This window comes from Panicum virgatum, chromosome 6K, assembly GCF_016808335.1.
Source record: "Panicum virgatum strain AP13 chromosome 6K, P.virgatum_v5, whole genome shotgun sequence".
In the NCBI taxonomy this organism is placed as follows: Eukaryota; Viridiplantae; Streptophyta; class Magnoliopsida; order Poales; family Poaceae; genus Panicum; species Panicum virgatum.
In genome coordinates, this window is record NC_053141.1 from 42,106,743 (window position 1) to 42,132,731 (window position 25,989).

The 25,989-nt window shown below is 44.8% G+C and overlaps 1 long non-coding RNA gene across 1 annotated transcript; it reads right to left on the minus strand.

The window, feature by feature from the left end:
• Positions 1–4,659: 4,659 nt before the first annotated feature.
• LOC120713711 lies at positions 4,660–6,450 on the minus strand. The gene is made up of 4 exons (XR_005691248.1): positions 6,205–6,450; positions 6,030–6,101; positions 5,752–5,925; positions 4,660–4,913 (listed from the first exon to the last, which is right to left on the minus strand). It is a non-coding gene; the product is annotated as an uncharacterized LOC120713711 (long non-coding RNA).
• Positions 6,451–25,989: the final 19,539 nt, after the last annotated feature.

Below are 25,989 nucleotides of genomic sequence, written 5' to 3' on the forward strand. Positions count from 1 at the left end.
GATCTTGTGAAGACATTGCTCCTTATATAAAAAATCATTTCCTTGTCCTCTGATTAACTATCTTATCATATATCATCAAATTGATTATTATGTATCATCTTATTTTATGCAATAATTGAACCATATAGTTTCTCCTATTGGGACTTTACTCCAAAAAATTGACAAGATCCATCTCAAAACTGACAAGACATTGGACCACATCATTATGTAGCCTTGTGAGCTTGTTTGGATTGATTGCCTTCTGTGAAATTTCATTAAGAAAGGCACATAGCTTCACTACTGCTAATCTTACATTTTCTGGTAGAATACCCCTCAGCGCGACTGGAAGCAATTGGGTCATCAGAACGTGGCAATCATGAGACTTTAAGTTTGTGAACTTTTTCTATTTCATATTAATTCTTCCCTGCATATTCGAGGAGTAATCGGATGGTACCTTTATACTGTTCAAGTAATCAAACATACTTTCCTTCTCCTCTTTGCTGAGAGTGTAGCTAGCAGGATGTAAGTAGTGCTGTCCATTTTCTCTCTTCTCAGGATGTATGTCTTCTCGTTGTTTTGTTTCTTTCAAATCACGTATTGCTTCAAGTGTATCTTTCGACTGCACATACGTACCGAGGAATCCTAACAGGTTCACGCAAAGATTCTTCGTCAAGTGCATCACATCGATTGTGTTGCGGACCTCCAAGACTTTCTAATATGGGAGCACGAACACCTTCCTCCTTCCACAGCAGCAAAAAGTTCATCAACCAACAGTCTTAGGTACACGTCAATATCATTGCCCGGTTGTTTTGGGTCTTGGATAAGCACCGGTATCATCATGTACTTTCGCTTCATGCATTGCCAAGAAGGAAGGTTGAACATACAGAGGGTCACAAGCCATGTACTGTGACTGCTGCCCCACTCCCCGAATGGATTCATTCCGTCCGTACTTAAACCGAACCTTATGTTCCTTGGGCCGTTATCAAAATCTGTAAATTCTCAATCCACACTTCTCCACTGGGACCCATCCGCAGGGTGTCTCAGCATCTGATCTTGCTTACGCTCTTCTTTGTGCCGCCGCATCAATTTAGCATTGGATTTATTTATGAAAAAGCACTTCAAACATGGTTGTCGTGGGTTTTTGGGGGTACCCACAGCCAGGTGGCGGAACGCACCCGCCTATTCCCCGATGGGGAGTACTCGGGGAAGTGCTAAGCTATTAGGCCGATCTAGCTTCGGGGTAAGAACGCAAGAACACACGGATTTAGAGTGGTTCGGGCCGCCGGAGCGTAATACCCTACATCCACTGTGTGGTGTATTGCACTAGGAATGAATGAGTCTATCCTCTGCCCCCAAGTCTCTCTTTGGACTTGGCCTTTCTCTAACGGGCGTCTCCCTTTTATAGAGCAAGGAGGACGCGTACACAGGCGTCGGACCCCGACAAGTGGGCCCAACAAGGATGTATTTTTTACTAGACAGTAGTGGTGCTACAGTGATGGAGAATATCTTGCCGGATACACTTCATCATCCTGTAGACTCTCTGGCCGAGGGGGGTCTTCTCCTGTCTCATCGGCGAGGCACCCGTTGAGGCAGTGTAGGTTGCGGCGTAGACTGTTGGGTCTACCGTGTAGGCGTTATGATACTTCGTCGCCGAGTTGTCGTGTCTAACTGGTGTAGCAGACTGACGTGCATGGCGTGAGTGGCGCCAGCGGCTGTACAGTGTACCTTGGTAACCCGCGGTCAATAGTACAGCCTGGCGAAAGTTTCCTCGGGCTCTACTGTGGCAGAGTGCACTTAACGCCTCCCGCATTGAATGCGGTAGGTGGCCAAGTCTTCCCGAGGAAGCTTGGCAGCCGCGCGCATATCCGCGTCTGCGGACATGCGGCGGCTCCGGACCCCCCAGGCGGGGTGTCTGTTCCCTCCCTGCCGAGGGGTCCGGATAGTATATGGGGGTCCGGGACCCCGTGGGAGGTCCGGGCCCCCCGGCTGTTTTGTCTGAGTGCTCCCTTCTCCGGGACACGTGGTGACACCGGACCCGACCCCGAGCGGGATGCGGGTCCGAGACCGTTGGTCCGGTGAGATGGAGTCGGACCCCAGGGGTCTGGTTGCTCAGCTCCTTTGGGCGTAGTTACGGATAACTACGAGTCTTGACACAGCAAGAGGGGGTACCCTAGTCCAGAGGTACCGACAGTGGTATTACTGGAAAATACCACATCACCTTAGTGGGAACTTTTTTCTTGACGGGCTCCCCGTCGACCTCACCAGGATCATTTTGCCTGATCTTGTACCGTTTTGCATCACAAACAGGACAAGCATCCAGTTTCTCATATTCTTCGCCTCGATAGAGAATACAATCGTTAGTACATGCGTGAATTTTCTGTACCTCCAATCCAAGAGGACAAACAACCTTCTTTACTTCGTATGTTGTAGAGGGCAGTTCATTCCCCTCTGGAAGCATGTTCTTTACGATTCCAAGTAGCTCCTCAAATCCCTTATCGGTGACACCATTAACTGCCTTCCACTGCAGCATTTCAAGTGTGGTACCCAACTTTTTAAGCGCCTGCTTCAATCTGGATACAATAATTTTTCGTGATCCTCCAACATCTTCTCAAACTTCTTTGACTCCTTCAAAGTTTCACAGTCTCTTTGTGATCCACTAGAACCTGACCTAATTCATAATGTGGTCGGTCTTCTGAAGCATTTTCTCCAGCCTCGTCCATTTCTTCAGCATCGTCCATGGGTTCATCTTCAAAGGCTCCCGCTTCATATAGATGAGCCCAGTCTGCAATATTATGATCATCATCTTCTTCACCATCTTACATCATAACTCCAGGTTCACCGTGCTTAGTCCAAAGAGTATAGTTATCCATGAAACCCTTTTCGTAAATGTGGGCGTGTAGAGTGCTTCTCTTAGAGTATCCTTTTTATTTTGACAAACGCGGCACGGACAACATATAAAATCTTTAGATGACTTGTGGGCCTCCGTCGCATCGAGAAAAGACTTTAGACCATTAATCCACGCCATGGTGCACCGGTCGTCGTACATCCATTGTCGGTCCATCGATCTACAATTTTGAATTAAGTAACAACATTAGAGTGCCAAAATAATGCAACTAAATGCATAACAAATACCAAACTAATTAACCATGCCACTTGAAAAAATTGAAAAAAATCTGAACAAATTATTAGAATTAAAATGAAAATATAAATTGTAAACCATAATTATTTTGACACTCTTCAGTTCAACGCGAACACGTCGTTCCACACCATAAGGGGATGCACAATCAATGTTCGCGGCTTTGTTTCAGGCTCACTTTCTCTAAAACCATCGAGAAGAAAAAAAATATTTGTTTCGAAACATGTCTATGTCGTCAACCTTGACCCTGCAGTGATAACACTGACATTCGGGGCTACTATTGACATCCACGACACAGTGCGGTACAATAGGACCAGATGAAGGAGTACGGCCTTGTTCTGGATAATTTTATTCTCAACTCGCTCAAAAGGTGTGGATTTCATAATTAAGACCAAGACCGTACTCCTTCATCGCGTCCTCCTATATACCGCACCGCACCGCATCGTGGATATCGATGCTAGCCCCAAATAGCAGTATTTTCACTGCAGGATCAAGGTTAACGACATATTCATGATCCGAAACATACATTTTTTAAACTTCTCGATGGTTTCCATATGAGCCCGAATAAATACATCATTACAGTGCCAAAATAATGCAACTAAATGCATAACAAATACCAAATTAATTAACCATGCCATTTGAAAAAAATCCCTATAAATTATCCACATTGAAACTATCCAATACACCTTCTCCAAATTCAAGTAATGGGTTCTATACATCTCAAATCCATGCATAAATCAAAGAAATCGTGCTCATTCTTACTATTTATAATAATTAAAAATTTCTCTAACAAAGAATAAAGACCATCAAACAAAGGAGGATAAAGTTGTAAACCTTTGGTACACTTGGATGAGTGAAATCCCCACAAAACTTGAAAAAATGGGCAGAACCTCCACTCTAGGTCGCCAAGGAGAAGAAGAACCCGAGCTCTCGGTCAAATGCTGGCTCGAGCTCGGGGAGGAAGAAGGGACCAGAATATATAGAAGAGAATTAGTACCGGCTAGAGCCACCAGCCGGTACTAAAGCTTTACTTTTAGTACCGGCTGGAGCCACCAGCCGGTACGAAATGTCCTCGGAGCCATTTAGTACCGGCTGGTAGCTCGAGCCGGTGCTAAATGGCCACTTAGCCGTTGCGCGTGATGTCGGTGGAGTAGTTTAGTACCGGCTGGTAGCTCCAGCCAGTACTAAACAGCTCCCATGGCTACTGTTTCTTGCGCCCGGTACTAAATGTGAGCGTTAGTACCGGACGAAAGCGAGCCCGGCACTAACGCCCACGGACGAATGAGCCATTTTCTGGCAGTGCATGTAAATTGTGACGGAACTGGCCAACTTAAATGGGCTCCAGTGCATCAGTCGTCATTCCCAACGAGTCCGACATGATACACACTTGAAATTAAACCATCCAAGTCCGATAGTCCGTCAAGCACGCACAAAGGTACCCGATCAACCATCGCAGCCAAAGATGGACATATACAAAAAACTCGCAAAATCGAGTATAGACAGACTATAACATCTCATACAACAACATATAAAGGACACCACAGTGGAAATGGAAATTATTCCAACACAGAGTTCAAAGGTAGGTTAACATTAATGGAAGTCTTTTAAGTCCAGCACAAGGTTCAGAACATAGCAACAACAGAGGTTGATACCTCAGTAGAAGTAGCAAGGTACCCTCCTAATACACCATGTAATTAATTAGACGAATTAAGAAGAGTCGACCACCATGCCAACTGGTGGTCTCCCCTCCAAAACATCCGTCGATCACAATCATTAGCGAAACCCGTAGTCTTATCACCTGAAATAGAGTAAAACCACGGACCCTCAGTACATATAGATACTCGCATGACTTACCCAAATGATGTCTAGTGACCGACACCACTGCAGTGCATGTAGATGTACATTATGCCTAAATACATAGCAAATACAAATGTATCTAGAAAACCCAAAACAACCTATATTTTGCGACGGATTAAGTAGTTTTTTATTTACCAAAGTTTGGGAAAAGTTTTAAATCATTTCCCAGCAAGATTTACAGCCAACAAAAACCATTTTAAGATTAAAGATGACATAAAGTATTTTTGGGTCAAATTTTAGTGTTTTTCCTGCAAGGAAAATAATTACTATGACTTTATAAGACTGTTCTCCGTCTTTAAATCACAAAGAATTACAGGAACAAGATAAAATAGTAAGAAATTCAATGGAGTCACAACTAATCATGCTGGATCTATATAAAAAAATCACCAATATGGCACATGAGCTTGTTAACCGTAGATATTGCCATTAATAACAGATACCCAAAGATCTGTTTTTACAACAATAAAATTTGATCAAGCAAGTGAGAAAAGTTGATTTTCTGGTAGAACATGTCATCTATAGTACAACAAAATTAGTTTCGTGATTTTTAGGCATTCCTTCAATTTATGATGGATTACAAATTTGCAGCCATGTTTAAACAACCAAAAATAACAGAAAATAGGAAAAATTCAAAAAAAAATCATCTAATACCAGATCCCACCTATATACATGCCATGTATTCACCAACTGGCGCATACACGCTCAAATATGGGAAGAACACCATTGGAACGCACAAAGAAGCACAGTTTGCGGTGGAACCCGGTGCGCACATCAAATACCTCGTCGTTTCCTTCGTTATAACCACTTCCAAGGGACAAGGAGTAGACCCGGTCGAGATGACACAGATGGCGCAGGATTTGGTGCGCTGGAACGGCCGAAACACGCGGATGACGACGAGTGCACTGCGACGTCGCGGCGTGGCGGCGACCAAGGCGGCGTTCCCGGCGAACAAGCTGCGAACGTCCACACGAAAGAAAGGTAACATGTCCAGCAAGGTAAGGCACACACCGTGGTGAAGTCCTTTTGCCAAAATAAAAGGGTTTTGTGTGGGGTTTACCTAAGGATGTCGCGACGGCGTTGGTCACCACGGCGGCCCGCGGCGGAAACTCTTGCGTTCCCAATGGAGGAGCTGCGAACGTGAAAAAAAAGCGCGAGAACCACCATCAGAATCGCAAGACGAATCCATTTGTGGGGTTTATTGGCCAAAAAGGCGACACAGAATAGGAGCTCACCTAGAGCATCACGACGGCGGCTCGCTGACGGGCACCTCCTACGGAGGCGCGCGTGGCCGGCCTGTGAGCTGAATCGGTGGAGGACCTCTTGAGATAGCTTACACCGCGAGGGACATGATTTTGGCGGGCTGATTTGGGATGATTTGGGAAGGGGGCGGAGCTCGGCTTCCTCCTTGCAATGGCGACTTGCGGCGGCAGCTCGGCTCGGCGAGGAGCGAGCGCGCGCACGCGTGGGAGAGGGACGAGGTGAGGTGAGCGCGAAACAGAGGGAAGGGCTCAGCTTCGGCTTTTAACGGCGAGGGCGGAGTCAACGAGGGCGGGCGGCGGTCGTCCAGGCAACGCCGTGGCGAAAGCGAGTGCCAGCGCGATGTCCCCGTGCCCTCACGCATGCGCTCGGGCGAGCTGGAAGACCGAGGAGGGTATGCGCTCGGGCGAGCTGGAAGACCGAGTAGGGCCGGGACGCGGAGCCCAAGGGGGAAACCTCGGCGGCGGCGACGTCCTTTGCCGGGCGCGGCCTCGGCTCCTCCGGCCGCTGAGGCTGACGCCCTGGGCCCGCATGCTACAGTATTCCGGGGGGAGAGGGATAGGCCGGCTGACTGGTTGGCCCCTGCGACAGTGCACAACAGTATCCTCAATAAATCACCCTTGAAAGAATATTCTACTCTCTCCATTTCAAGATATAAGTTATTCTATTTTTTTAGAGAGTCAAAGTATTTTAAGTTTAACTAAAATTATATAAAAGATTATAAAGATTTATTATACCAGATATATATATTATAAAAATATATTCAATAAAAATCTAATGGTACTTATTTGGTATAATAAATGTTAGTATTTTATTATAAAAATTTGATCAAACTTAAAATGATTTGACTCTTCAAAAATTTAGAATGACTTACATTTTGAAACAGAGAGAGTAATACTCAACGTTACCTGTATTCCATCGTCCATCCATCCGGTGCTCATCCACAGCCAGCGCTGCTGTCGGCGCCGGCGCCCTGCCTCCACGACTTGGTCCTCAGGTCGCCTCCCCCTGCCTCAACGCCTTCCATGAGGCCCTCGTCGCCGCCGCCGTCACCACCGCTCACGTAGCAGCCCCCTCCTCTCAGCAGCCAGCAGCCAGCAGCCAGCAGCAGGCCGCAGTCCTCTCCACACGCCGGGTGGCCATGCCGGCAGCCGCGCCCTCTCCTCTTCCTCCCTAGCGGCCACACCCTCGCTCCTCCCCCATACCAGTGGCCGCACCCTCTCTCTTCCTCGCTAGCAGCCGCAACCTTCCTCTTCCTCGCCAGCGGCCACGGCTGCTGGAGTGCCAGGTGCATCTTCCTTCTTTGCACGGGCTGTAGCTGCACTGGACAGCTTTTTAGCAATTTCAATCGCTAAATTCATCTTATCGTAAAGAAATGCGAATTGGTCTCAGAATTGAGCTTTTTCTTTGTCATGCAGGGCCAATCTTGCATGTGGTGACAGTGGAGGATGATCTTGCCAATCTTGTCAATATTGTTCACCATGGACCTCCCTTGCCCATCGATGTGGCTGCACCAAACAGTTCAGGACGATAATGGTACCTTGCTTCGGTACTTGATTGCAGAGGATAAGCCGGATTTTGATTTGCTTGATGACCATGATGATGAGATGGACACAGTGGTGGCAGTCATGGATGCAAAGAGCTCCTACTACCGCTCAATTAATGTGAGATGACTTGTCTTGAAGAATCCTAGTACTGCAGTTTGCAACATGTGCATTATTCTTCTTAGCCTGAAATGTTTTTTTGACATAACAAGATTGAGACAAAGACAAATATATAGATGTGTTAGTATTTCAGATAATTGAACCATATTAGAAGATCAGTATTGTGAATCTGTGTTTCCAGTTCCAACACAGAAGCATAATGTGTGAGTTCATTTGTTGTGAATAATGGAAGTAGTTTTAACTCAAACAGAAACGTCCATTGTCTTAAATAGAAAGTTTAGTAGCATTGATTTATTTATTTTCTTGCAATTGGATTATGCTTCTGTAGTTTCACTATGCTTGGTTTTCACAACATCACATGGTTCATACACCGAAATGGTCCATATCACAACCCAAATATAGGGGCTACATCTAGCCAAGAGATTGGATGAGCTACATCTAGCCAATTCACAAGCAAGATTCATACAGGAAGTATGCGGGAAAAATCCTGTCTTGAGGTGGCCGAGTATGTCAATCCAAGGCTCTCCAGGTTCACTGCTGCAGCCACCGCTACCACAAGATCTGCTGCGGATGTCGTTGTCTTCCGGCCAGACACGCGAGGGGGAGAGGGAGGTGGCGATGCCGAGTGGGAGGGGAGGCGGGCGGAAGTACGATAGCGAGGGTGAGGGGGAGAGGGAGGCAGCAACGGCGAAGGGGAGGGGGAGGTGGACGCGCGAGGGATTTGGAGGAGCGCTAAACACACCGGAAATTAGGGGAGAGGAGATGTTGTCTGGATTTTACTGGCTTGTATTCAGGGCGCCGCTGCAGGTGTCGTAACGCACGAAAACTGCTATTTTTGCAGGTTCACGTGCCTTTACGCGCCACCGTTGCTGATAGCCTTCAAATAATTGGATTTTAGGAAGACTTTGCTTGCAAATTAAACTTAGCAAATGATGTCCAAAATCCATAAAATTTTGTAGGTAACTTGTAGGTGTTCCAAATAACCCATTTTGGGGGGTAAATATGAAATTACGGTTTGAAACCTAATAAAATTTGCACACCGAAAATAGATGGTTTTCACATGAAATGATGCACCTTTTCCCAATAGTGCCAAATAGTTTTGCAGAGAGAAGCTGGCGATGAAACTGAGTGTCACATCAATGTAGCTGTCAACGTTTCTTATTGACCAAGACGAAATCCTATTTGGCAATCAAACAAACACCAAGTTGATGGCTAGCTTTCCAAGATTTCATATTGATCAAGAGGACTTTCCTTGAGGTCTGGGGTGGCTATGCTACGGACAATCGGTCTGGCGAACCATAAATAAAACTCTGTTCATCAATTAATTAAAAGCTACAACACTGAGCTAGCACCAAGATGCATGGCCCGTTGTACTGTTAAAGTTTTTCTTTCTAATTAATATAAAAATTGAAGTACCGTGGGGAACTCCCCCACAGTTTCCCTTCAAAACAAAAGGAAGAGAAGAACTTACCTTCAGGTCTTGGAAGGCTATTCTACGAACAATCGGCCAAGTGAAGCTTCAAGATTGTGCTAGCACGAAGATGCCAAGTCAAAGTTTACGGTCTCGGCATGGCTTCTAAAACTGCTTCTCATGAAGCCCTACTAATGAAAAACGGATTCGCACGTTGAGCACTTGGGAGCCGGAACCGTTTATAACTAGAATGGAGAAGCCTGGGTCCTCTTCCTTCAAAGATCTCTAACATTACTACCATTGCCATTGAGAAGCTGTTTTGCTAAACGATTTCTAAAATGACCCCTGCTCCTCGTGAGAAGCTGCTCCACCTGAGGAGCCAGAGTTGGGTCTTAGTAGAAAGTTCAGATTTCTCTTTCTAATACTTAGTGTCAAATCTCATTTGAGTTGACATTCTTGAAGAGACTTGAATGTTCAAGAGCCATCTATATGTTATTCCTTGTCAGGAAAAATAATTGACTTGGGAATTTTGTGGGATTTGAAATGTATTGAAAATTTTCTATTGTCCCTTAGAATCCTACAAAATTTATATAGAATGGTTCATTCTACAAAAAAAATCTGAGAAAATATAACATGAGCTCCAACCTCATAAAAACTTTCTTGTGGGTTTATCTCTCTTCGTATTATGTGTTTTTTCCTATGTCACGTCCAAAGGCTCTATTAAGAAGTTTTATCTGTTTTAAATTCATATAGGACTGCCACTGTCACGCATCCTGAATCATGAGTTTTTTATTCATATGTTTTGCAAAATAATTTGTTCCAAAAAGAGCTCTAAATTAAAGAGAGACTACTATGCTAGAGCAGCGCCGACGTTCTACCATGTTCGGTTGCCTAGGTTGCTGCTGCACTGCAGCTACTACTACAGCAGCCCAAGAGACAAAGGGCAGCGCAGCTGCTGAAGCAGCACAGCCGAGCAGGGTGGTATGAAACTCGACACATCATTCAAGTGCTATCTATACCAAAATTCTCGAGCGTACAGAAAAACAAGCCAACTCCGACATGCACAAGGCCACTACCGTGAACCATTGAGTGCAAGAACAAGATTATATTCCAGATTAATGTGTTGTTTAACAGCATCCTACTGCATCCTCCAGCCTGAAAGAGACAAGGCCAATTGGTGCTCTTCATAGTTCATAGCCGTTCACATTTTTCTGAGATCAAAGGACATGCATCCATTAAATACTTGAATAATTATTTTAATATACCTCTTTGCCGATCCATTTTATATGAGCTGACTACACCTGATGGTTGAAAGTGACATAGCAGTTTCATTTAGCCAGCAGCCAGCTGGCTTATTAGCCATGCTCTAAATTGGCTTGACCTACTATACAACTGTAGAGCTCGATGGGGGCTTTGGGGGCTTCCCCGTGTTCCCCACTGTTAAGCTAATTAATCATTTGTCTCCCGGTCTCATAGCTGTGTCCTGCAAAGAATTAAATTCTGAGATTTAAAATTTGTCGCAACAAAGAATACTTAATTATCTAAATGGGACTATCTCATTAAGTACTCCTAGCTCATCAGGGCAGTCCCAGTGGAAGACACCACCAAGTAAATTCCATGTACATAGACACTACCTCTACAAACCATTGTTCGAATTGTTAGTTTAATTTCTTAAAAATATATCACAATCCAATCATCTCATTTCTCTGTCCTCTCCCCAACCCTCTTTCTCGCTTCCTTGGTTAATTGGTACGGACATCATCGCAAGACCTGCATTGGGAGTGCCCTCATCCACTCTAATTGGCCAACTACTTACATACATGCAATCAATAGTTAATACAAATCAATTATCTAGGTTGCATGGCTATTTGAAATGGAAACTATACCAAATAAATATGAGCATCTTTGTCATTTTTATTCACCAATAATTTGTCCTAAATTTTCTAGAATCTTTTTTTTTTGGGACTGAGGTAGTACATGATGAACAAATGTCCGTCTCTCTGGGTATGCATTCATCCATGGGGTGTTTACACTCGTAGGTATAGCTACCATACATTTAACCAAACACTTTCCTTTCAGATAATATGGCTACATTCGGGTTGCATACATATATCACTGTTAGATAAATACTGCATGTACTAAACCCTGTTTGGCAACCAAACACCCACCAACTCAATGGCTACATGTCGACGTTTTCTTGTTTTCTTATTGATGAATACAAACTGCTATTTAGCAATCAAACAAACACCAAGTTGATGGCTAGCTGTCAGAAGATTTCTTATTGACCAAGAGGACTTGCCTCTAGTTCTGGGAGAGCTATGCTACGGACAATCAGTCCGGTGAACCACAAATAAAGCTCCGTTCATCGAAAGCAACAAGACTGTGGTAGCACCAAGATGCATGGCCAGCTGTTGAGGTTTTCTAACTGACCAAGAGGACTTAGCTTTAGGTCTGGGAAGGCTATTCTAGAGACAAATGGTCCGGTGAACCATAAATAATGCTCCGCTCATTGATTAAATGCTTCAAGATTGTGCTAGCACCAAGATGCCAAACGAAAGTTTAAGGGCTCTTTGGCATGGCTTCAAAAGCAGCTTCTCATGAAGCCCCACTGAACGTATAATGAAAAAACGGATAAGCGCATCGAGCACTTGGTAGCCGGAGCCATTTTTAACAAGAGTGGAGAATCCCGTCTCCTCTTCCTTCAAGGAACTCCAAAATTATTGCATTTGCCACTGAGAAGCTATTTTGCCAAATGATTTCAAAAATGGCTCCTGCTCCTCGTGAGAATCTGCCGCACCTGAGGAGCCAACGCTCGAACAAGAGCTGGCCTGGGTATCATTAGAAAATTCATATTTCTCTTCTAACACTTAGTATCAAATCTAGTTTGAGTTAACATTCCACAAGAGACTTGAATGTTCGAGAGCAATATATATGTTATCACTCATGAAGAACCAAGAATTGAGATAAGATTTTTGTGGGATTTGAAATGTATAGAATTTTTCCAGTGTCCCTTTAGAATAATAATAGATTGGACACCCAAAGAATCCTGCAAAATTTATGTAGAATGGTTCATTCCATAACAATTCCGGAGAATATAACATGGGCTCCAACCTAGCTCATAGAAACTTCCTTGTGTATTTATCAGTGTTTGCACATTCAGTGTTTTCCCTGTGTTGTGTCCAAAGGCTGTATTAAGAAGTTTCATATGTTTTAAATTCCTATAGGATTGCCATTGTCATGCATCGTGAATCGTGTATTTATTTATTCATGTGTTTTGCAAAATCATGTGTAGGACTACTATGCTAGAGCAGCACCGGTGTACACTTCTCGGAAAAATATTTAACCTGGACATATCATTCAAGTGCTGCTTATACCAAAATGCTCGAGCGTACAGCAACAAGCCAAAGCACCAGGCCACTAGCCTCCATCGTGAAGCATTGAGTGGAAGAACAAGATTCCAGATTAATGTTTTGTTCAACCCTCCAGCGAGAAGCAGCAGAAATCTTTCTGACAAGTCTCAGCCACAACCTCTAAATTAACAGAACCGTATGTAGCTAGTATTAACCACCTTCATTTCTCTCATCGAGGTTTGGTTCCTCAACGAGTGTTCGGTCCACGATACTGCAATCGGTGCTCTTCATACAATTAACCAAACACATTCACGTGGTTATTTCTGTCACAGCCCATGGGCTGACTGGGCCGCGCAGGTTACTGTAGCGCGAGCTACTGTAGCGCCGCGGCTCAGCTCCTTAGTCCTAAACCGGAAGCAGAGAGGGGAGCCGAATCAGCTTAAATTGCCGGTCCCTGGGAAGCTATTAACTCCGGTTCGAATTTTTTGCGCGAAGCGAGGACGGAAGAGTAAGAGAGTTATTTAGCAGGTGTGGTTTACTCAACGTGTAGAGTATATCTTAACCGTTATCCCGGGCCGGGTCGTTACAGGGGTATCAGAGCCATACTCTCGCGGTTTCACGCCACGTACGGGCAGAAGTGCACGTACATGAGCATGTTGTGCGCGTGGGGACACAGATGCCACCGGCATGTGTGGACGGACACACACATGGGCTGCTGGCAGTGAACCCATGGACGTGGCACATGAGATCGTTAGCACTAGACGTATGGGACGTGGCCAACAGAGGAGATCCTGCTCCTTTGTCCCGTATGGGTAAGCTGGTTCAACGGGGACGCCGAATCCTAACGGGGGGATTGTCACGGCCCACGGGCCGACTGGGCCGCGCGGGGTCACTGTAGCGCGAGCTACTGTAGCGCCGCGGCTCAGCTCCTTAGTCCCAAACTGGAAGTAGAGAGGGAGCCGAACCAGCTTAAATAGCCGGTCCCTGGGAAGCTAGTAACTCCGGTTCGAAACTTTTGCGCGAAGCGAGGACGAAAGCGCAAGAGAGTTATTTAGCAGGTGTGGTTTACTTAACGTATAGATTAGATCTTAGCAGTTATCCCGTGCCAGGTCGTTACAATTACACTCTTAGGCATAGCTGCCATTCAATTAGCCAAACACTTTCCTTTCAGATCATATGCCTACATTCAAGTTGCATCCATATATCACTGTTAGATAATATTGCATGTAGTAAATCATGTTTGGCAATCAAACACGCACGAGTCATTGGCTAGCTGTCGATGTTTTCTTATTGATGAATACAAAATGTTACTTGGCAATCAAACAAACACCTAGTTGATGGCTAGCTGTCAGAAATTTTCTTATTGACCAAGAGTACTTGCCTTTATTTCTAGGATGGCCATGCTACAGACAATCAGTCCGGTGAAGCTCCGTTCATCGAAAGCAACAAGACTGTGGTAACACCGAGATGCATGGCCAGTTGTTGAAGTTTTATAATTGACCAAGAGGACTTACCTTTAGGTCTTGGAAGGCTATTCTACAGACAACCTGTCAGGTGGACAATAAATAATGCTCCGCACATCGATTAAATGCTCCAAGATTGTGCTAGCACCAATATGCCAAGTCAAAGTTTATGGTCTTTGTCATGACACCTCCTTCCCCATCCCAACTACTCCAATGTCATCTGTCATTATTTCTTCTAACGTATCGATCAATGATTAATGTTCGATCAATAAAAGGTCTTTGCCGTATTCCTGGCGGCCCTCCCCACCCCACTTGGTCCTTGGTGAATGAAAGTCTCCCTCGGCCATCATGCTTCCTATGGTTTCAAACCGACGACCTCTCTAAGGTTGTCCTAATTAAACTATTTGTGATCTCTTCGAAAAGCTCTAAATAAAGTTTAATTGTATCATAGACAATACAATCTGAGTTTGTGGCATGTGTTACGAAGCAATGGGACACGTAAGCCTTCTTCGATTAGAAGACCTAGCACTCGTTTTTTTTATATAGAAAGACTCTAAGGGAAACTCCTAGAGCATAATTGTGCGGCACCTAGGAATTGAACCCTGGATGGGAGCACTCCGATCAGTGTCCTTTGCTACTGCACCATGAGCCCCTTCGCAACCTAGCACTCGTTAGCAGGCAGCTCACAAGACGAGCGTCGTGGACGCCCTAGTGGTAGAGCATCTGAGTAGCATCCAACAGACCTGGGTTCGACTCCCCGTGGAATTAATAAGGTTTGCATAAACAAATTTTTTTAAAAAAAATAGGCTGGGGGTTTCCCCATCTGACTTCGGTAAAAAAAAGACGAGGAGAAACCGCCCGGTGCGGGCTTCGATTCTTGCAGATTAGACCTGGGTGCTCATCAGCGAGGCAAGCTAGCCACATGGAGTATCAAGCTCGATCCAGATGCCTACTGAACCACCTCATCTCAAATATAAGGGGAAATATTCCTTTAAGGACAGTTTCAACCCAAATGACAATGCAAACAGCCTTAAGACACGGCCGTTCTATCCATGCACACAAACACTTATGTCTTTCACTCTTCTATCTTTCTTTTCACTTACACATCATGTCGAACTTATGGTTTTTTATTGTAATGTTCTTATTTATCAACTCAAGGTATATGTCATATTTTCTTAACTGACATATTGATCAATGGTCGTGTTCATCCAGTCAAGGTCAGTCATAACAAATAACGACCCCTCTTCTCCCCACCCCACACACACCAACCAATGGATCATGCGAAGAGGTTAATCCCCTGGAGAATATTTCACTTTGATGGTGCGATTCAAGCTCCCATCCGAACAGAGGACCCGTCCCGTTCATGACGATCCAACCAAAAACATTTGTCTTTTCTTATGTCCTTCACTCTGTCTTTCCTTTCACTGACCACACCCGCGTGAGGCTTGTGATTGTTTGAGTTGAATGATTGTTTGCCAGGTAAGTCATCTTTCCCATTTTCTTCCCTGACTATCAGGTACATGAAGTCAAGGTCTTTGTCATTGCACCCCCTCCCCCATCCCAACTACTCCACTGTCCTCTGTTAGTATTTTTTTTCTAACCTACGTGATGAATTTATGATCAAGTCAAGGTCTTTGTCGTATTCCCGGCCGCACTCCCCGCCACACTTGGTCCTTGGTCGAGTCACTGAGTAAAGGTCCATCGTAGAGATGTAAATGGTACGGATATTTTCCGACCAACCGGCTGACCGAAGAAGGATGGATACCCGTTTAGATATATTTTTTGAATATCCGGTACTTATCTAGATATCCGATACAGATACCGATATCCGTCCGTAGATATTCAAATACAAATACAATATGACCAATATCCGATCCGTATCTGATATCTGCTAGTTTTTTCGGATATATCTGAGGTACTATTCAAAGAAATATCCGAATAACCAAGCATTGAAGCAGCAACCTTGCTACAACTTGTGACCTTCAAGTGTTAGCAGTACAGTAGAGTATGATATATGTTTATATAGTCTAGTAATTTGGATTGTTGTGTTGTGTAGTGTAGCTGAAATGCTGAATTTTTTGTTATGCTCTATCGATGTGACTCCCTAAAGACATTGTTATGTATTGTTACTTTGCTCTTTTAAACATAATATAATGGGGATTTGGACTCAAGGAGTGGTTGAATGACTATAGCACATTCAATATATATATATATATATATATATATATATAGATGCAACCTTTACTCAATATCCGAAGAAATATTCATAACCGATATTATTCGCATCTGGTTTGCTACATATTCGAGACATATTTATTTGTATTCGTAACTGAGACAATCCATATTCATATCTGTATCCGATAGCTATCCTTCACTGATCCGTATTCGAAGAAAAATCTGAAAACACATATTATAATGTCAATATCCGGCCGTATCCGTACCGCTTACATCCCTAGTCCATCGACCATCGTGCATCCTCTGATTGCAGCCCAGAGGTTATCCTGAATTAACTGTTTTGAATTTTAAATGTAAAATAATTTTTCATATATGTACTTAGTTTTTTTAATATGAAAATTATATAAGTAGATTTGTCTTGAAATGTAAATCAATAAAAATATATTTAATTATAATTTATAAATATTTTATGGAAAAATTTAGTAGTTAAAGTTATATTTTTATCAAATTAAAGAGTACAATTTAATTCAGAACTCAAAGATCAACAATCATATTGTCAAGTCAAGGTCTTTAAAGACCGGAGATCACCACCACCAGCCCATAACGCCAAACCCTTACGATTCGTTGTCCTGTTTGGGGTGTATTTTTAATTATAGTCCCTGTCACATTGGGCATTTGATACTAATTAGAAGTACTAAATATAGTTTAATGATAAAATTAATTGTATAAAGAAGGGTTAATTTTTTAGATGAATTTATTAAATCTAATTAATATATAACTAGCATGTGTTTACTATAGCATCATCTGGACTTATCATGGACTAATTAGGCTTAATAGATTCATATTGCAAATTAGCCCGTATTTATGCAATTAGTTTTACCATTAGACAGTGTTTAATACTTCTAATTAGTGTCTAAACATCCAATATGAGAGGGACTAAAATTGGTCCCCATCCCACCAAACACTCTGAAAGGAGTTTTATATGGAGGGTTTTATAAAGACTAAATGCTATGACACATCACCGACTTTAATGAATTGGAAAAGAGAGAGTTTCATCATATGTGAGAGAAGTTTTATCCTTATAAAACCCAATTAGCACAGTTACCTAGTTATCATCTTGGTAACAGTGCAATAAAACTGTGCACTAGACTGGCCTAATCAAGGTATCCGTTGCTTTTTCTCCCGACTTAATTTAATAAATGTTCCTTTGTCTTTTTGGCACTCCAAATAATGGAAGAAATTATAAATAGTTTTTATACACATAGATACCACCCCAAGAAAATTACAGTTCTGATGATTAGTTTCTTCATAATAGATACACACCCAATCATATTATTTCTCTCTTAGCCCGTCCAATCTCCTTTCTTGCTTCCTTGGATCTTGTGAAGACATTGCTCCTTATATAAAAAATCATTTCCTTGTCCTCTGATTAACTATCTTATCATATATCATCAAATTGATTATTATGTATCATCTTATTTTATGCAATAATTGAACCATATAGTTTCTCCTATTGGGACTTTACTCCAAAAAATTGACAAGATCTATATACCAAAGTACTAAGAAAATGAAACAAGACTCTGCCTAACATTGCTGGAATATGAAATCCGACCAGAAAGATTTCAGATTAATGTGTTGTTTAACAGCATCCTATCCTCCAGCGTGAAGCAGTAGGAACCTTTCTTTGACATGTCTCAGCACCCTCTAAACAGCGGTTTAATCCTTTTTATTTTAATATTTTAATAATAACCTGGGTGGATTTAAAATTTCAAGATCTAACCCTTTTAGTCGCGCCAGCGCTCGTGGCACGACTATTAGTTGTAGTCGTGCCACATGCACTGGCACGACTAAAGATTCCACGCTGACGGCGATGACCACCGTGGGTGCTGAGATGGCGCCTTAGTCGCGCCACCACCGCAGGCGCTACTAAGTCCGTGCCTTGGTTTTTTGGAACTAAGTGTTGAGACAAAAACTGGTTTTTGGGAAATTTTTAGAGGTCTAGAAAAATTATCAAAAGACCTCCGAATGACCTTAAATTTTGCAGGCTGCAAGATTGGAACATTCAGAATCCATTTTTGCCAAAGTTTGAACAAAAAAGATTTAACTTTATACTTAAACTGTGGTTTGAAAATTGCTAATTGGTCAAGTTGCAAACTAGTACTAGTGGCGGTTAGTGTTGGAGACTAAATTGGTTTTTGAGAAGCCTTTGGGGGTCTAGAAAAATTATCAAATGACATCCGAATGACCTCAAATTTTGCAGGCTGCAATATTGGAACATGTAGAATCCATTTTGACAAAGTTTGACCAAAACAGATTTAACTTTATATTCAAACTCAGGTTTGAACATGTTCCAAGGCACGGACTTAGTAGCTCCAGCGGTGGTGGCGCGACTAAGGCGCCACATCAGCACCCACGTTGGCCGTCGCCGCCAGTGTGGAATCTTTAGTCGCGCCAGTGCATGTGGCGCGACTACAACTAATAGTCGCTCCACAGACTCTGGCGCGACTAAAAGGATTAGATCTTGAAATTTTAGATCCACCCAGGTTAAAATTTTCAAACCGAGAGGCTTTTAGGCTTTTACATGTATACCATTACAAAACATGGCCCCGACGTCCATACCACTAAAAAGTTTGGTGACACCTCTGTAACATCGTGTTTTTTCGTTTTGACATCTGTACCATTCCATCCATCATCCGTTAGAAGTTAACCGATCTAAGGTTCTGACATGTGGGCCTGACCTAGTAAAATGACCATTTTACCCCCATTCTCATTCTCATGATCACAAGCACCGCATCCTCTGCTCTGCCGCCGTCTCCTCCACGACGTCCTCCTTCTCTGCTAGCTCGGCCGCCACATCCTGCTCCGCCGCCGCGCGAGGCTCTGTCGGGACCGTGGCCGCTGCCCGCGCCATGGCCCTCCCCGTCGGGGCCGCAGCCCACCGCCGCGCTGAAGCGTCCCCTCATGAGAGAAGACTTAAAAGTGATACAATATCAGTCCTAGGAGGCTGATAACACTTTTATTACATTAGATGGTAAATCACCGTACAACTCTACGCGGAAGTGGGCAGTGAAGCGCTACTATCGCGAGAATAACAACTAACACCCACACAACGATATTAACTACGAAGAGGGGGTCATCAGAGTCTTGCACCATACGGAACTTCTTGCGGTGACCCTATCCACAGGCAAGGTTGGGTGTAGGAAGGAACCTCTACTCAACGTCTTCGGAAACGATGCCTGGATCTTCCTCTGTAAAAATTAAGAATGGGGTGAGTGCAAACGTACTCAGCAAGTCCAACCAAACCCACGGAGGGGTACAAACAGAATATAATGCACAGGATAAATCAAGGATAAGGCTAGGGTTTAATTTACGGAAAGCTAATTTTTATGCAGGGGTTTGTTTGAAAGAAAGGATTTTCAAAGCAAGTTTTCTTGTACCGAGTAACACGTAGTGTTGATCCACACAGGATCCAAGTTTTAAGTTGCTACCGGACTCCTCATCCGCCGTAGCACACGGCACAGCTGCCGGACGCTTTTCTAAAACAACTCACGCTAATCCATCCATTCCCAGAAAAAACAATAGTTGTGTGACCAAACCGTAACCCGCCCAGTACCGTGGGCACGGCTATTCGAATAGATTTTAACTCTGCAGAGGTGTGCAACTTTACCCACAAGCGGGGTACCGCAGCACGATCACCGTAGTGTCAGTGCAAATCCCAACAAAGCCATTACCCACCTTAGCTAGACCTGACTAGCCACCACGGGATCCACCAAGGGGTCATCGACCTATCTCCGAGGTTTAACCGGGGCCTAAGTCACATAGAGCTTATCCCTTCTCCTTGGTCACCCGTTGCTCTCAGCTCTCCTGATGGCTATCAGACTAACTAGTGGGGTTTATGCTAAGCCGTTGCCCATACAACGGTCGAATGGTTTGCACGATAGTGGAGTTAGGTGAGATGACACACCAACTCGGTCCTTAATTGTGACAAGATGTATATCTCCCTTTCTTGCTCAACCACACAGGCACGAGCACACCATTTGGCAATTCACACAGAAGTGCCATCCATCCTGTCTAAACTTATCTTTCGAAAAATCCCATGTTTTCCCTTCCCACACACACTCACACATTTTCTTTATAAAACAAGTTGTACCGTGTATAAGGTCCTAAGCGTTCTAGCAGCGATTAACGTCCAAACAAATCACATTCAGACATTAATCTAGGTGGTCAAGGAATGGTTATAACAAATCAAGAGGTGGCTATCCAACCATGTTTTCAGCAGGCAAAACACATGCAATTTTATAAAATAGGCTAATAGGTTGTGTTTATAAAAAATGGGATAAAACATGCATCAAAGGATGAGATTGAACTTGCCATCTTCAAAGCCTTCTGGGAAGTCCTGCTCGAGGTACTGTCCTTCGGGTTCGGGTTCGCGGAACTGGTCCTCGTTCACTTGCTCGCAGTACTGCTCGTCGACGGGTTCTCCCTCGTTCATGCCGTGATCTACGACGCATACAAATAAGCACACAATCAAGAAAAAGAAATAAAGGTTTTATCACTGAGCTCGATTCAGAAACAATTAAGATATGGAGACAGGAGTAATATTTTTGGGCGGTTCCCTAATGGCATGGCCAAAACTATGTTAGGATTGGCGTGGTAAAGTTTCAGGTCGATCGGAGATGGTTTGGCACATGAAATGATAGGTTACAGAGAGGTTTAGGGGTTAAACCAGGATCAGGGGCTTATTGGTAAATATTTTTGAGTGGGCAAGGGCTTGATTGTAATTTTCAGAAAATATCAGGGTCACTCTTAGAAAGAGTAAGGATCTAAACATAATTATTTTCTTTATTGTGGAGGGACTGATCCGTTATAAGGGAGAATAGGGGGGCTTCTTTGAAAAAGATCTAAAGAGGAAAGGGTTCATAAAAGAAAAGAAAGAAGGGCAGGGGCCTAAAGGCAAAACTGCTTTTCTTCCTCCCCTCATCACCGAGAACAGAGGAGGGGGGGAATTGGGGCGCCGGCGGCCCTATGGCCGGCGTCCTGGGCCACGGCGGCGGCCGAGGAAAAGGGGAAAATGGCCAGGGGAACGCGAGGGTTCAATCCCCTTCCTCAATTTCGGGAAAGAGGGCCCGCGGGGAGGGGTGCGACGGCCATGGCTGTGGCGGCGGGCAGCGGCCATGGGCAGCGCGAGCAGGGGCGGCCAGGGGCGAGTGCTCGTGGGGAAAAGGGAGAGGGAGGGCCCGGGCACCTACCTCGGCCCTTGGCTCGAGTAGGGAGGCGGCGAAGCGGGTCGGCCTCGGGAAGCAGGCTCGCGGCGGGGGCGCTGCTGCGCAGAGGAGGAGGGCGCGCGGCGGTGGAGGTGGTTGTGGAGTTGGGAAAGCGGCGCGGGGGCCTCTTTATAGGCCGAGTAAGGCGGAGGGGAGAGCCGTGGGGCGGTGGCCGCGGTGTGGTTGGCCGGCGAGCTTCGCGGGCGCCATTAATGGCGTTTGGCCGCTTGCGAGGGCCGGCCACTGTGCGCGAGCAGTGCGGCTCGGCGGCGAGGCGGGGCGCCATACTCGGCTCTGTCCGCGGCGGCGCGAGTGCACGAGCGTCGAGGTCGTTGGCGAGCATGTGGAGGAGGGGCCGGCGCGGCTGAGTGACGCCGGGCACTGCTCGCGAGTAGTGCGGCCCGGGCGCCGAGGCGGTGGCGCTGTGCCGGGCGGCGCGGCGAGCTCAGGGCGGCGGTGTGGTGCGCGTGGGCGCACGCGTGCAGCACGTGGGGTGCGTGGAGGGGAAGGCGGCGGCGAGCTGCTTCGACAGCGTGCAGGAGGGCGAGGTCGGGGAGCCGGGGGCCAGGCGTGCGTGGGCCGAGCGGCGCTCGGGAGCGCGCGACAGGGAGGAGAGGGAGGAAGGAGAGAGAAAGGGAACGAAAAGAAAAAAAGAAAAGGAAAAAGAAAAAATGGAGAAAAAGAAAAGAGAGAGAGAGAGAGATGGCGGGAATCGCGGCGGCGACCCCGACCGGACGCGCATGCGTGCCGGTCGGGCGTGACACGCGGGATGAGGGCGAAAAGGGAGATGGGACAGCGATGGAATCGGATGTCGGGACCGGGTTTTTTGGGAGATCGGGAGATCAGGCGGGAAAGGTCTGAGCTCAACGATGAAAAGAATTTCGAAAACTATTTTTAGCGCGTGATTTATTTTGGTAGATTTTCGGGATGTCACAAACCTACCCCACTTAAAATGAATCTCGTCCTCACGAATAATTTTGACTTGGGTTGAAAACAGAAATCATGGCTATACAAGGTGAATTTCAAGGAGCTCGGAAAAACTGAAAAGAAAGGGCATCAAGGCAAGTTTTTCTCAAAAATCTTCTTGCTCGATATTGTTTATTAATTGAGTTGCATGATGCAAGATGCACAGGTTGACATGCCACTTAGTATACTAATACCCCTAGAAACTCAAAACTAAGACAACCCATTTGCATCGTTATTCGTCTAGGGCCTACCCCCTTAAAAAAGACGAGGTAGAGAAAAACATTTTAAGAGTTGCATAAAATGACAGTTGTAGTAGTTCATATCCACACGTACTTAAGCACCAGCGCGCACCCAGTGGCGCAGTCGTATGGCTGCAGTCCATACGAGGCCCTAGGTTCCGTCGCGGCACTATAGTTCGTGAAACAATCACAACTATGAAAGAAAATCGTAGGGAGCAACCCAACCCATGTAGCACAAATTGAGAGAGATGTTTTTCAGATTTCAAAACATCAAAAGCTTTACGCAGACATACGGGACACATAACATTAGTTAGTCTACACGCGGATTTTACTATGTTAGACTCGCACCCAAACAACATGTGATTATGCAATGCAACAAATATGCGACCTTATTCAGGTTTATTTGAGCAAGAATGTAAGCAGATCGGAGTTAGGTGTATGAATCAAAGCGATTAGAAATGAACGAATATGAACGCTAGAAGAACAAAAGGATGTTTCTAGTCATTAAGGATAGTCGGGATGAATTATCTTCGAGCATTCGAATGAATGGCTTAGAGACGAGGATAAACTGCAGGTTCTCCAAACCGTCATTGAAGCTAATAGTTGTGATGGCAAGAAATCTCCGGAAGGTTTATAGAACCTTAGGAAGAGAAACTTAGATTCAAAACTCTGCACGTCTATTGTTTGAACAAGTAAATAGGTTTTGTTCAAAAACATGCATCTATTTTCCTACATATCTAACCATACTAGGTCTATCGAAAGTGAGGTGTGCAAAGGGGTGAAGAAACTTATACGAAAAGATTAGCAAACACCCAAAGCAACACAATATGCATGATATGATGCATGCATGTGAAGTATGGATGCAACATGACGTCTTCTCACCTCGTGAGCACGCCTTAACGTTCTAGCACTCACTCACGACCCGATACAACCACATTGCCTAGCAGCGCTACAACCCTCCTACTAGCACTCAGGACAATGAGTGATTCCCACCCTCTCAACTCCGGTAGATGGCTCAACAGGTTTTCAACAGGTGAAAGGGATTTCCTACACGCCCGCTACCCATGAAGACAAGAGGGGTTAAGCATATTTTAATTACACACGTGAAGCATTAAGGAAGAATTAGCTCTAAGACGAAGGAAGAAAGGTAGCATTTTACCTTAAGTTCAAATTTTTAACAAAAATAAATCTTAGTGGAAGTAATCAAATTTTATGAACTACTACAACTGTCATTTCATGCAACTCTTAAAATATTTTTCTCTACCTCGTCTTTTTTAAGGGGGTAGGCCCTAGACGAATAACGATGCGAATGGGTTGTCTTAGTTTTGAGTTTCTAGGGGTATCAGAGCCATACTCTCGCGATTTCACGCCACGTACGGGCAGAAGTGCACGTACATGAGCTCGTTGTGCGCGTGGGGACACAGATGCCACCGGCATGTGTGGACGGACACACACATGGGCTGCTGGCAGTGAACCCACAGACGTGGCACATGAGATTGTTAGCACTAGACGTATGGGACGTGGCCAAGAGAGGAGATCCTGCTCCTTTGTCCCGTATGGGTAAGCTGGTTCGACGGGGACGCCGAATCCTACCGGGGGGATTGTCACAGCCCACGGGCCGACTGGGCCGCACGGGTCACTGTAGCGCGAGCTACTATAGCGCCGCGGCTCAGCTCCTTAGTCCCAAACTGGAAGTAGAGAGGGAGCCGAACTAGCTTAAATAGCCGGTCCCTGGGAAGCTAGTAACTCCGGTTCGAAACTTTTGCGCGAAGCGAGGACGAAAGCGCAAGAGAGTTATTTAGCAGGTGTGGTTTACTTAACGTGTAGATTAGATCTTAGCCGTTATCCCGTGCCGGGTCGTTACAATTACACTCTTAGGCATAGCTGCCATTCAATTAGCCAAACACTTTCCTTTCAGATCATATGCCTACATTCAGGTTGCATCCATATATCACTGTTAGATAATATTGCATGTAGTAAATCATGTTTGGCAATCAAACACGCACGAGTCATTGGCTAGCTGTCGATGTTTGCTTATTGATGAATACAAAATGTTACTTGGCAATCAAACAAACACCTAGTTGATGGCTAGCTGTCAGAAATTTTCTTATTGACCAAGAGTACTTGCCTTTATTTCTAGGATGGCCATGCTACAGACAATCAGTACGGTGAAGCTCCGTTCATCGAAAGCAACAAGACATTGGTAACACCGAGATGCATGGCCAGTTGTTGAAGTTTTCTAATTGACCAAGAGGACTTACCTCTAGGTCTCGGAAGGCTATTCTACAGACAACCTGTCAGGTGGACAATAAATAATGCTCCGCACATCGATTAAATGCTCCAAGATTGTGCTAGCACCAATATGCCAAGTCAAAGTTTATGGTCTTTGTCATGACACCTCCTTCCCCATCCCAACTACTCCAATGTCATCTGTCATTATTTTTTCTAACGTATCGATCAATGATTAATGTTCGATCAATAAAAGGTCTTTGTCGTATTCCTGGCGGCCCTCCCCACCCCACTTGGTCCTTGGTGAATGAAGGTCTCCCTCGGTCGTCATGCTTCCTATGGTTTCAAACCGACGACCTCTCTAAGGTTGTCCTAATTAAACTATTTGTGATCTCTTCGAAAAGCTCTAAATAAAGTTTAATTGTATCATAGACAATACAATCTGAGTTTGTGGCATGTGTTACGAAGCAATGGGACACGTAAGCCTTCTTCGATTAGAAGACCTAGCACTCGTTTTTTTTATATAGAAAGACTCTAAGGGAAACTCCTAGAGCATAATGGTGCGGCACCTAGGAATGGAACCCTAGATGGGAGCACTCCGATCAGTGTCCTTTGCTACTGCACCATGAGCCCCTTCGCAACCTAGCACTCGTTGGCAGGCAGCTCACAAGATGAGCGTCGTGGACACCCTAGTGGTAGAGCATCTGAGTAGCATCCAACAGACCTGGGTTCGACTCACCGTGGAATTAATAAGGTTTGCATAAACAAAAAAATTTTAAAAAAATAGGCTGGGGGTTTCCCCATCTGACTTCGGTAAAAAAAAAAGACGAGGAGAAACCGCCCGGTGCAGGTTTCGATTCTGGCAGATTAGACCCGGGTGCTCATCAGCGAGGCAAGCTAGCCACATGGAGTATCAAGCTCGATCCAGATGCCTACTGAACCACCTCATCTCAAATATAAGGGGAAATATTCTTTTAAGGACAGTTTCAACCCAAATGA